The sequence below is a fragment of the Peromyscus californicus genome, unplaced genomic scaffold, assembly GCF_007827085.1.
Source record: "Peromyscus californicus insignis strain IS unplaced genomic scaffold, ASM782708v3 Scaffold_10__1_contigs__length_136768540, whole genome shotgun sequence".
Classification (NCBI taxonomy): domain Eukaryota; kingdom Metazoa; phylum Chordata; class Mammalia; order Rodentia; family Cricetidae; genus Peromyscus; species Peromyscus californicus.
In genome coordinates, this window is record NW_026294391.1 from 50,263,215 (window position 1) to 50,276,261 (window position 13,047).

At 45.4% G+C, this 13,047-nt stretch overlaps 1 long non-coding RNA gene across 4 annotated transcripts in view; it reads right to left on the minus strand.

Annotated features, from left to right (window-relative positions):
• Positions 1 to 1,729: 1,729 nt before the first annotated feature.
• The window catches only part of LOC128107074 (uncharacterized), a 70,976-nt gene continuing 59,658 nt past the window's right edge, over positions 1,730 to 13,047 (minus strand). For all 4 annotated transcript variants that reach the window (XR_008216946.1, XR_008216948.1, XR_008216945.1 and 1 more), the window contains exon 10: positions 1,730 to 8,620. This is a non-coding gene — a long non-coding RNA (uncharacterized LOC128107074). The remainder of the gene's footprint in view (positions 8,621 to 13,047) is intronic.

Below are 13,047 nucleotides of genomic sequence, written 5' to 3' on the forward strand. Positions count from 1 at the left end.
TAGGAAGGATGGTATTCAGTCTAGAAGCTCTAGGGGAATGTCTCAGTTAGGGTTTCTATTGCTGTGATAAAACACCATGACCAAAAGCAAATTGGGAAGAGAAGGGTTTATTTCAGCTTATAATTCTCAGGTCACACTACATCACTGTGGGAAGTCAGGGCAGGAACTCAAGGCAGGAACCTGGAGGCACAAGCTGATGCAGAGGCCATAGAGGAGTGCTGCTTACTGACCTGCTCCCCATGGCTTACCCAGCCTGCTTTCTTAATAGACCCCAGGACCACCTGCCCAAGGATGACACCACCCACAATGGGCTGGGCTCTTCTATTTCAATACTCAATCAAGGAAATGCCTCACAGGCTTGCCTATAGGCCAATCTGATGGAGGCATTTTCTCAGCTGAGATTGTCTCCTCTCAGATGGTTCTAGCTTGTGTCAAGTTGACAAAAAAACTAACCAACACTGGGAGAGTTAACCTTTATGACTTCAGGCTTTTTTTCTTCTCTTTGTTTATTTGTTTTTGTTTCTACTTTTAAACTTTATTTCTATATAACTATGCATAAGAAATACAATCATATTGTTTAATAGAATGAAATTATATTTAACTTATTCTACACAATTTCGGACAGAAACTTGGTACGTGGTTTACAATATAAAAAAAAATAAAAAGCAAGCTGAGCCAGGTGGTGGTGGCACACATCTTTAATCCCAGCACTCGGGAGACAGAGGCAGGCAGGTTGTGAGTTCGAGGTCAGCCTGGTCTGCAGACAAGTTCCAGGACAACTAGAACTGTTACACAGAGAAACCCTGTCTCGGAAAAAAAAAAAAGCAATCTGGTAGTTCCTGGTTTACTTTTATCTATGACAAATGTCTAAAAGCTCTTCCATCAAATGCTGCTGAAGAAAGCAACAGAACCTTAAGACTGCAGACTTCTTGTCTTTCAGCCCTGCATCACTCCAACAGCTACCCCCAATGTCACATGTCCTCTCATCCTCACTATCCTGTCTCCCTCTTTGTAAGGACTTTGAGTCCATCCACATAACCCAGGAAAATCTTCCCATCAACTTACTAATATCTGCAAGGTCTCTTAACATCTTTTTTTGCGGGGTGTTCAAGACAGGATTTCTCTGTGTAGTCCTGGCTGTCCTGGAACTCACTATGTGTACCAGACTGGCCTCGAACTCACAGAGATCCACTTGCTTCTGCCTCCCGGAGTACTGGAATTAAAGGCGTGCACCACCATGCCCGGCATCTATCATTTTAAGAGAATACATTTATTTACAGGTTTGTGACATTAGAAAATGGATGTCTGGGAGAATTGCTATGGTCTGAATGTCCCCCCACACCCCCCACACCAGTTCATGGGTTAGAAATTTAATCTTCAGTACAATGACACTGCAAAGTGTGGGCTCGCGGGGGTCCGTACCTCCACTTGTGAATGGACTAATACTATCGTCACGAAAGGGGAAGTGAGTGTCCTTTCTTCTGCGCTTCTTCCACATCAGTACACTGTCTCTCTTCAAGCCCTTCCACCTTCTACCATGTGAGGATGCAGCAAGATATAGTTTGCCTAAGAACTGTCTCCCCAAAGGCTCAAATGTTGACGATTTGGTCCCTAGGTTGGTAAGTCCAATCATTGACACAGCTATAAACTCTGCCTTCATCAGTGGATCAATTGATAGATGTATTAATAGCTTGATGGCATTATTGGTGAAATTATTAAGGCCACTCCATGAAGTTAAAAGGAGATTTATTTAATGGCGTAACTTACAAATGAAGGGATAGATAGGAGGCGGGGCCTGGGGAAGGTGTATCGCAGTCCAGCGGTGTTCTCTGGAGCTCTGCTTGGCCCACCTCCACTGTCCAGGGTCCCAGAACAGAGAGCGCGCTCGCTCATCCAGATCTCGGGTCTCCAGGCGCCTCCCTTGGCCCCGCCTTGTAGGCATAACAGTTGCCGAAGTCTCAATGGGGGTTGGAACTTCCAGATCAAAGCTGGAATGGCTACCCACTACATGGCATTATTGGGAAAGCATGGTAACCAGGAGGTGAGCCCTGGATGGAAGATACAGATCATTAGAGATGTGTCTTAGGTGCTATAGCTCATCTTGGGTACCTCATTCAGACTCTCTGCTTCCAAGATGCCGTGATGTGAGCTGTTATTCTCTGTCATGACATTTCAGCCTTGTCTCAGGTCCACAGTAATGGAGGATCAATGTAAAGGCTTTCACCAGTAACCAGATGCCAGGGCTTTAATCTTGGACTTTTCAGTCTCTGGGGAACTATAAGGAATAAATTTCCATTCTTTATACATTATCCACCTGTAGTGATTTGAATAGGTATGGCCCCCATAGGCTCATGTGTTTGAATAGGTGTGGCCTTGTTGGAGGAAGTGTGTCACTGTAGGAGTGGGGAGAATTTGAGGTCTCATATAAGCTCAAGTCAGTTCTCTTCCTGCTGCCTGCCTATCCAGATACAGAACTCTCAGCTTCTTCTCCAGCACCGTGTCTGGTGTAGTTGGTGTTTATTTTCCTCTTTTGGCTCCTTGGTCTTTGGGGGGCCCACCACCCAGCTCCCAAATAAATACACGGAGTCTTATTCTTACTTATGAATGTCCACCTTAGCTTGGCTTATTTCTAGCCAGCTTTCCTTAACTTAAATTATCCCATCTACCTTTTGCCTCTGGGCTTTTTTCTTTCTCTATTCTCTATAACTTCCTTTCACTCTTACTCCATGGCTGGCTGTGTGGCTGTGTGGCTGTGTGGCTGGGTAGCTGGCCCCTAGTGTCCTCCTCTCCTTGATCTCTTGCTCTTTCTTCCTTTCCTCCCAGATTTCTCCTTCTATTTATTCTCTCTGTCTGGCAGCCCTGCCCATCCTTTCCCTGCCTAGCTATTGACTGTTCAGCTCTTTATTAGACCTATCAGGCAAAGCAACACAGCTTCACAGAGTCAAACAAACGCAACATAAAAGAATGCAACACATCTTTGTATCATTAAACAAATGTTCCAGAGCATAAACAAATATAACACATCTTCAACCAATATTCCACTACAGTCTGCCTCCATGCTGCCATGCTTCCCACCATGATGATAATGGACTAAACCTCTGAACTATAAGCCAGCCCCAACTAAATGTTTTCCTTTATAAGAGTTGCTGTGTTCATGGTGTCTCTTCACAGCAATAGAAACCTTAAGACACCAGCCAAATGTATTTTATTACAACAACACAAAATAGATTAAGATGGAGGAGGGACATTATTTAGCCTATGACATCCCCCATATTCCAGAGAATGATAAATTCCTTCAGTTTTCTGGAATAAATTCTGAATTTAGCTACTATGCACACTTCATATGCATGATGGTACTAATTTATAACTGTATCTTAGGCTCTCTGGTATATTATTTTCATTAGTCCTTCCTTGAAAATATACATATATTCCACAGTGACCACATAAATACAGCCTTTAGATATATTTAGAATATCCTTCCAGATTCCTGCCATCTTGCCAAGGGAATGCTATAGATTTGCTGGAGCCTGTCCCCTTCAAAACTCATGCTGAAATGTAGTCCCCAGTATAACAAATGCTGAGAGGTGATAGGTTTTCTTTCGTTTTATGGATTCTTTGGGAATTTTACATCACTCACCCCAATCCCATCCACCTCCCAGTTCCTCCAAATCCACCCCTCACCCTTGTAGTGTTCCCCCCAAAGAAAACTAACAAATAAATAATAAAAATAAGATAAAGATAAAAAAGAAGAAAAAGCATAAAAAATAAAATACAAATAATATCAATTTCAATCAAAAAACGAGCAAGCAAACCAAACCAAAGAGAAAAACAAAGAAGCAAACACTTTGCTCCTCCATCTTTGTCTCTCCATCTTCATTCGTCTTAGTGGCATTGGGAACTGCTGTGTATCATGCAGTACACCCTTTTGTCCACACAGCTTTCCTTGCTAATGTTCATTGTATACTGTGTTGTTGGTCAGGTTCAAGGCCTCTGACCTCCAGCACACCATCAACACTGGACCCGCACAGAAATTCTCTGGACATTCCACTGAGTTGTGTAGACCATGTGGCCATGGCTCTTCAGGACCAGTCCCTTCACATACTCCAGCAGGTCATAGATGGGGTAGGTGTTGGGGTGTGCCAGCTCAAAGCCCTGGGTATGTACCTGGGTAGCTGCTGAGTTGGTCAGTTGGAGCCACTGGGACCACTCCCCGCAGATGAAGGGTGGTGCCAGCTCTCTCACAGCCATGGTGAGGGATGGTGCCATCTTTCCCAAGTATGGGGGGCCAATTCTCCTAGTAGGGGAGAGGCCAGCTTTCTCATACTTGGGTCATAGGGGTCCATTATCCCAGGGCCAGCCAGGGATGGAGTCAGCTCTCTGGTGAAGGGGGTGGGGCACAGCTCTCCACAGGCTAGTGAGTGGTAGGGCCAGCTCAGCAAGGCCCCTATACTTCAACTCATGGTTCAACACATGGATCATAGGGCCCCTGTGGTAACACAGGCAATAGACATCAACACAGACCCCAGCTGTGGCAAAACCATGGACCCAGACATGGCCAGCAGCAGCAGCTTGGGCCACGGATGTCACCATGGACCCTGATGGCAGTGTATGCCTCTCAGATTGGCATGGGCCCAGCGGCAGCAGTGTGTCCCCAGACTCCATCCAACAAGGTCCCAGGTGAAAGTAGAGACTCCAACAAAGTGCAGGGCCCCTGATGGCAACAGGAGACACAGACCCTGTTTGTAGTAGGGCCACAAACCCAGACGTAGCCCCTAGCCACAGTTTGGGCCTGGACATCAGCATGGCCCCAGGTGGCAGCACAGGCCACCCGAGCTGCATGGCCCTGATGGGAGCATGATCTTCGGGCACCAACATGGCCTCAGGTGTCCCAGACCCCGGGCATCTATACTGCCTTCAGTGGTAACCTGAGCCATGGACATCTCATGGACCCTGGCTGCGGTGGGGCCATGGACCCAGACATGGCCCTCAGCAGCAGCCCGGGCTTGGCATGGCCCCGGCACCTGCATGTCCCTTGGACCCCAACATGGTCACAGGTGGTGACTGGAAGTCATGCATCTTTGTGGCCTTTTGTGGGAACACAGGCCATGGGCATCAACATATCAGCTGTGGTAGGATTATGGACCCAGACATGGCTCTCAGCAGCAGCCTGGGCCTGATGTCACCATGGCCCCAGGTGGCCTCTCAGATTTGCATCACCCTAGTTACAAGATGGCCCTAGAACAACAACATGACCCCAGGTGGCATCCCAGACCTCATGCATCTGCTTGGCCTTCAATAGGACCAGAAGCCATGGATATTAGCACAGATGCTGGCTGCAGTAGGGCCTGAGGACCCAGACATGGCCCCTGGCTATAGCCTGGGCCCAGACACCACCATCATCCTAGGTGGCAATGCTGTCCACCCCAATCTGTATGACCTCCGTGGCAGGATGACCCTCAGAGATCAATATGGCCTCCAGTGTTGGCCCATATCCCGGACATCTACACAACCTTCAGTGGTAACAAGAACCATTGACATCGACACAGACCCTGGCTGCAGCAGGACCATAGACCCAGACGTGGCCCCCAGCAGCAGCTCAGGCCTGGTTGACACCCTGGCCACAGGTGGCAGTGCAGTCCACTCAGATTGGCATGGCCCCGGTTATGGCATATCCCTTGGTCAACAACATGGCCACAGGTGGTAGCCCAGAGCAGGGACATCTGTGCAGCCTTTGGTGGTAACACAGGCCATGGACATCAACACAGACCACAGCTACAGTAGGACCACAGACCCAGACATGGTCCTCAGCAGCAGCCTAGGTCCAGATGCCACCATGGTCCCAGTTAGCAGCACAGGCCACTCAGATTGGCATCACCCTGGCTGCAGGATGGCCCTTGGACACCAAAATGGCCCCAGGTGGGGACCCAGACCCTGGGCACCCAGCTAATCCTCGATGGCAACAGGCACCTTGGATATCAACACAAATCCTGGCTGTGGTAGGGCCACAGCTCAAACCTGGACATCTCCATGGCCCCAAGTGGTAGCCCAGGCCACTCAAATCAGGATGGCCCCTGCTGTGGCATGGCCCTTGGGCACCAATGTGCCCACATGTGGAGGCCCAAGCAACGGGCATCTTCACAGCCTTCAGTGGTAACAGGAGCCATGGACATCAACACAGACCACAGCTGCGGCAGGATCACGGACCCAGATAGGGCCCCAGATGGCAATTGGGCCTCCCACATCAGCCTGTTCCTCAGATTCACCTCTCTCCACAGGACATGAACCTCTCTGCCTCTCTCTCTCCCTCCCCTTCATATGCTCACCATAATGGCGCCCGAATGCCAGGTGCCACAAAGTGCCAGTGCTGGCCCTTAGCTTCTTCCCACCCACCCAGGGCAAACTACCTAGCCAGGTTGTGTGTGTGAGTCCATATCTGCCGGTCAGTCCTCTGGATTGATTCTGACGGGAGTGAGATCTCATTTTTGAAGAACTGCATTAGTTACCCGGAGAGTGAGCTGTTATGGTCCACGTTTTGCCTCTTCCTCAGGCACACATCTCCACTATCCTTTCACCTTCCACAGTCTTCTGACAGCACACCAGATGCTGAATCGATGCCAGCACCACGTTCTTGGACTTTCCAGCCTCCAGAAGTGTAGGCAGATTAAACTTCCATTCTTTCTAATTTACCTAGATTTGGGTGTTTTGTCATAGCAACAGAAAATGCACTAAGACAGGAAAGCAGAGTCACAGAAAGGGAATGAGATCGTCAAGCAGCTGAAGTGACCCCCCTGTGCACCTTCAGAGCCCAAGTCCCCCGTCAAAGCTGTCACTCTCTTGAGAAACTGCTAGGGGAGTGGTCACAAAGTGTCCTAGGCTAGAGAGTGTTTTATCAAGAAAGTGTAGTTGAACCATTTTTAATGATACATTTATAATCTGTTGGGCAATGTCCAGAAAGTGCACTACCTCTTTAGCCAAAAGGGAGTTCATTGTGCAAATAATTTGCATTTTAAAAACCTCATTTCATCAGCACGACTATTAAAGTACTCTGATCCTCAAAGTGCTACCTATGGACCACAATGTGCATCCACCTCAAATTAGCATGAATGGGAATAGTCAGCCCTAGGAACACTCTCATTTCATGTCACAAATTGCCTAAGAGTTATCACTTCTGATAGCACTGAATACAGTAACTGGAAATGACTCTTGTTCCCAACAGACACATTCTAGATATCTGGGGAGGCAGAGACAAATGCGGCTTGCACTGAATATTCTCTGCTTTCCGGAACCAACTCTCAATTCCTTAACCCTTGTATTCCCCCAAGAGGTTGTCAATTTATGGCTATTCTGGGCTTTATCTACCTGGTGAATATTTACCCACAAAATGTTTCCTAAGGGGAAAGAAAAAAAACTGAAACATTTTCTACACTATTCCTATCTATAATTATTAAAGTAAAACCATTACTCTCAAGGAAAACTCTAGGTAGGTTATTTTGAGTCTTCTAATACAGAGAAGGGTGGACCTGCAATACAATCGACTTCTGGCATTTTAGAGCTGGGAAGGAAGCTGGAGATCAGCTGGTCTGCCTTTGCACTGTGCAGATGATGAAGTAGAAGCCTGTGCTGCTACTAACCTGTGCACAACTTAGGGCTGTGGCCAGCCTAGGAAGATCACAAAAAGTGTTAATCAAGAGTCTGCCTATCTAGCCAGTAACAACCTGTTTACACAGAGTAACCCTTATTCTTCTCTGGTTTACATTTTTCTGACTATTTGGCCTGAGCTAACTAAAGTTTATTTGAAAGAAAAGTTTGTCAAGTAACTGTTGTAAAAAGAAAGTTGATGCTCAAGGACCACACAATTGAATTATACAAAGTAAAATAAGGGACTAGAAAGATGGTTTGGTGGATAAAATCTCTTCCATGGGACCCAGGTTTGATTCCCAGCACCCATATGGAAGCACTATAACTCCACTCCCAGGAATTCTGCCACCCTCTTTCAGCCTCCGTGGGCACTGCACATACATTGTACACATATTTGCATGCAGGCAAAACACCCATACACAAAAATAAAATAAATAAAATATTAAAAATAAAATCAGAGGCCAGGTACGGTGATACCTGTCTTTAATTCTAGAACTCTATAGACAAAAGAAGGGAATCTCTATGAGTTCAAAGCCAGCCTGGCCCAAAGGATGAGTTCAAGGTCAGTCAAGGCTACATAGAGAGACTCCGTCTCCTCCACCCCAATAAAAATAAAGAGAAAAAATAAGCTGGGCATGGTGGTACATACCTTTAATCCTAGCACTCAAGAGGCAGAGGCAGGAGGATCTCTGAGTTCAAGGCCAGCCTGGTCTACAGAGTGAGTTGCAGGACAGCCAGGGCTACACAGAGAAACCTTGTCTCGCAACAAAACAGCAAAAGACAGACATCAAGCATCTTTATAAAAATAAATAAATACAATTTCTGTGATAGTTCATCTTGGCTGCCAAGTTGACGCAATCCAGAATCATGTAGGAGACAAATCTTTGGGCGGGCTGATGGAGGATTCTCTAGTTTATGCCAGTTGAGTAGGGCGTCCCACCTTAACTGTAGGTGGCAGCGTTCCATGGGCTGGGGTTCTGAACTGCACGCAAAAGAGAAAGCTAGATGAGCATTAGCATCCATTGCTCTCTGCTTCCTGACTGTAGATGCAGTTGTGAGCAGGCATCGCCTGTCCCTGCTACAATAGACCGGATCCCTGGTACTGTGAATCAAAATGAACCTTTCTTTCCTTCAGTTGTGTTTCTCAGGTATTTTGCCACAGCACAGAGACAAATCACCAATACAATCTCTTGATGGTTTAAAGTCTGTTCCAAAAGCAATGTTTAAAGGTCATTTGCATTTAAATGCAACCATTCTGATTCTCTTTGAGGTAGTCTCTTGCTATGTAGCCTAGGGTGGCCTGTGAGTCACTATGTAGCCCACACTCACCCACCACAAACACTCAGCAATCCTCTGGCCTCACCCTTGTGATGACTGAGATTATAGGCATGCACTACCACATCTGGCATTCTTCTTCTGTTTTAAAATAAACTCCTAAAACAGTATAAAGCTTACTCTAGAATCGTCTTGTTAATTACTTAATCTTCATTATATACTTTCAGTTAAATTTGTTATTTAAAAAATAACCTCAGACTTCTCATTGTTCTGGCCCGATCATGCCTTTTAGTAACTCAGAATTAACTGGAGGGCTCCCCAAAATAGTCAGAAATTGTGTGATGAGGCTGACTGCCAGAGCAACTGGCCTCAATTGCCTCTAATGAGTCTTCGGTGTTTTTGCTTTGATTAATGAGAAAGGCAAGTGGTTTAGAAATTTGTCTCCCCAAACAAGAACTCATGTTGGAGGTTTTGTTTGTTTTAGTGTGTGTGTGTGTGTCTGTGTCTGTTTGTCTGTCTGTCTGTCTGTCTGTCTATGATGTTTGTGTGACGACTATTCAGGAGTCAGTTATTTCCTATCTTGTTTTGGAGGGAGGCTCTCTCTTATTTCTGAAGCTGTGTATTATAGGCTTGCCATCCTGCAAGTTTCTAGGCCATTCTCCTATCTCTGCCTCTCATCTCGAAACCACCTGCTAATTCCATGTTGACTGAGGGCCCCTGGCTTGCAGTTGCGAGGGGTAAAGGGCACCAGAGAAAGATGGAAGTGCTGGAAACAAACCCCAGCTACTCCGCCGTCTTGCCAAAGGTCAGCCTTGCTGCACGTCTATTACAGGTTTTCTTACTGATGATACTTTTTTTTCTTTTTGACTGTGTTGACAACATGATCTGTAGGTTCATATTTGAATCCAGCCCAAACTATATATTTATTTTTTGTTACCGTATGCATCACACTAACTGCTTATTTTCCTACTGAGGCGTTTATTGCCAGTGTGTTGTATATAGCATAACACTAAATAGGTGTGCTTGTTAATGCTTCCAAGTTCCTCGAGGGAAAATTCTAAACTCCAGGTAACTTGGCTTCACTTCATTGTGAAACTCCCTTCAAGATTTGATTCACTGGCCTTTTTGATTATGTTCTTTTCTAAGAGGGCATCAAATATTCCAGAGAACAAATGACCAAGCTGTCAGCATTGTTATCAAGAAAATGGATGAAATTGTTATTGTAGACCACAGATGGTCGAGACTAAGGCAGGGTTGAACAATCTTTTTAGTCTTGAAGCCGCGTGAATATGATAATCACTCTCGTGTCACATAGTAGGCAGACAGACTAAGTGCTTTGGGACAGGAAAAAGTATTATCATATGCTAACGATTAGTTATTTAGAACAGCAGTCTCAGATCTGACAATCTCTTCACAATGCAGTTAGGAGCCTCCTCTACTAGCTTAAACTGAAATGTACAGGTGATACCGTATACCTCTGCACACAGTTGTAATAAGTGGTATAATGCTTAGTAGAAAGGAGAAATAAAGGTCTAATAAAATACCATGCATTTTCACAGTGCAAACCTTCAGCACAGCACAGCAACACCAGGAAACATAATAAAGTATTCTGATGCTTTATCCATAGCGTCACTGTAAGTGATAGCTAACGATGCAGGCTGATACAGGTGGGCCTCAGTGGCAATTCTGATCACAAAAGCACTACTGCCCATGCTATAGAGATTTCTTGACATGCTGAACAACTCTTGAAAAATTCTAACCAAAAGGAAATACAAGCATCCTCCAATTTATATGGTACTTGTGTTGGTGAAATACTATGTGCTTATCGACACCTGTGTGAAAGTTTAGCAGGTTATTCAGAGATCATTCAGAACACCGGATGCTGGCCAGTTCTAGACCTCACACTTTAAATGCCCAAATCTTTCAATTATTTTTTTAATGCCTTCATAGATTTCTAAAATCCTCTCAACCTTAAAGGACATCAGCTCTCATTTCAAATCTATGATTTAAAGTTTAAAAAGAGATTGCAGCCAGACGAGGTGACCCAGGCCTGTAAGTCCAGCATTTGGGAGAGAGAAGCCAGCCTGGGCTACATAGTGAGTCCTTGTCTGCCATTTGAGGGTTTGAGATTTTGTATGGATACATAAAATCGTGTACAGACACATGAATGTAGAAGTGCAAGTGTGGGGGGCAAGAAAAGGAATAATAGCAGGGCGTGGGTGGGGGCATGTTCAAAATATTCTACTTGCATGAAAATGGCCCTATGTAACCCAGTAGCAAAAGTAAAACTTGAAAGCTTTTTTCTTTCATGTTTTTGTTTTTGTTTTTGTTTTTTTCAAGACAGGATTTCTCTGTGTAGCCCTAGCTGTTCTGGAACTTACGCTGTAGACCAGGCTGGCCTCGAACTCAGAAATTCGCCTGCTTCACCTGCTTCTGCTGGGATTAAAGGTGTGTGCCACCACCACCCGGCTGCAGCAAATTTTTTCAAGATATTATTTTTAACTATGTGTATGTGGGGGAGGCATATCCACGGGAGTGAATGGTGCAGAGGTCAGAGGGGTCAGATCTCCTTGGAGCAGGAGTTACAGGAAGTTGTTAGGCCTTCCTGTGGGCATGCTGGGAAAAGGATTTCAGTCCTCTAGAAGTAGTGTGAGCTATCTTTCCAACATCGTATTACAGATAATTTTTATAAAATCTTAAAACATATCATTGATAAAAGAATCCCTATTTGTGATTCACATTCCTTTGCATTTTAAACTTTTTGTTTTATATCTATGGGCATTTTGCCTACATGTATATCTGTGCACCATGTGACTGCCTGATGCCTGCAGAGGCCAAAAGAGGGCATCGGATCCCCTGGAACTGGAGTCACAAATGGTTGTGAGTCACCATGTGGCTGCTGGGCATTGAACCTGGGTCCTCTGTAAGAGCAACAAGAGTCCAAATTAGGGTCTCTCCTAATATATTTAAAATATCTCCCTACTGATATTTAACTTATCAGAAAATACATTTACTAAGCAAAAGCCTGCTGTGGTGGTTTTGATGAGAAGTGTGTCCATACTCTTGGGCATTTGAACACTTGGTCCTCAGTTGGTAGCGCTGTCTTGGGGGGAGGGGTACAGCCTTGCTAGAGGAAGGGACAAGCTTTGATGTCAAAAGCCTCATGCCACTTACACCTCATTCTCTCTGCTTTGTGCTTGTAGTCGAGTGTGTGAGCTCTCAGTTTCCTGCTCTGACCACTATGACTGTCACCTGCAACCACACTTCCACACCATGATAGACTTTAGCCCTCTGGAACCTCAAGCCCAAATAAATCCTTCCTTCTATAAGTTGCCTTGGTCATGGTGTTTTATCATAACAACAGAAAAATGACTAATCCACTTGCCATGACTCAGGTATGATTCCAGTACCGGAGCAAATATCCAGTATGATAAATTCAAAGATCTGAGAAGGGTCCTTAAGGTCCAAAGGGATTTTTAAAACTTAAATACACTTTGTACCAAATGCCTTGGTTATATGGAAGGGCCTAGCAGGCATGTCCAATATTTTTGCTAACGTGATGTAATGTTGACATGTACAAAGTTTATGCTGAAGAACCATACAATCGAATTGCCCCCAAAAAAATCTTACAGTGTTTAAATACATTTATGCAACTTTTGTGCTGGGCTATCCTTGGTAGCATGTGCCCCAAGAGCGGCAGGCTAGACACACGTGGCTGGAAAGTTCTCTTCCATTCAGCAAGGGAAGAGAACGAGGTTTAATAAAATGGATCAATATTGGAGGATGTCTGAGCTTGAGTTCTCCTGGAAGTAGGAGCTGATACAAACATCCAAGGTTGAGTAGTTTATTCGGGAGATTTTTGGAAATATTGGCAGGGCAGCGGGAAAGTGAGACAAGGAAGGAGAAGAGAAAGAAGGCACTTAGGGGTGAGTTGTCTTGCAAGTTATCACTGTAGTCAAGTCCTGCTCACTCGTGCTGGGAAGCTCCAGGTGACAAGTTACAGCTCTACACAACAAGAAAGGTACTGTCTGGGGCCTGCTGTCTGGTGTCTACAGTCCCTCAGGCCCAGAAAGGTGGCTCCTTCACTGCTGGAGTATGAGCTAGGCTGCACCAGCGTGGTCCTAAGGGTTTTAG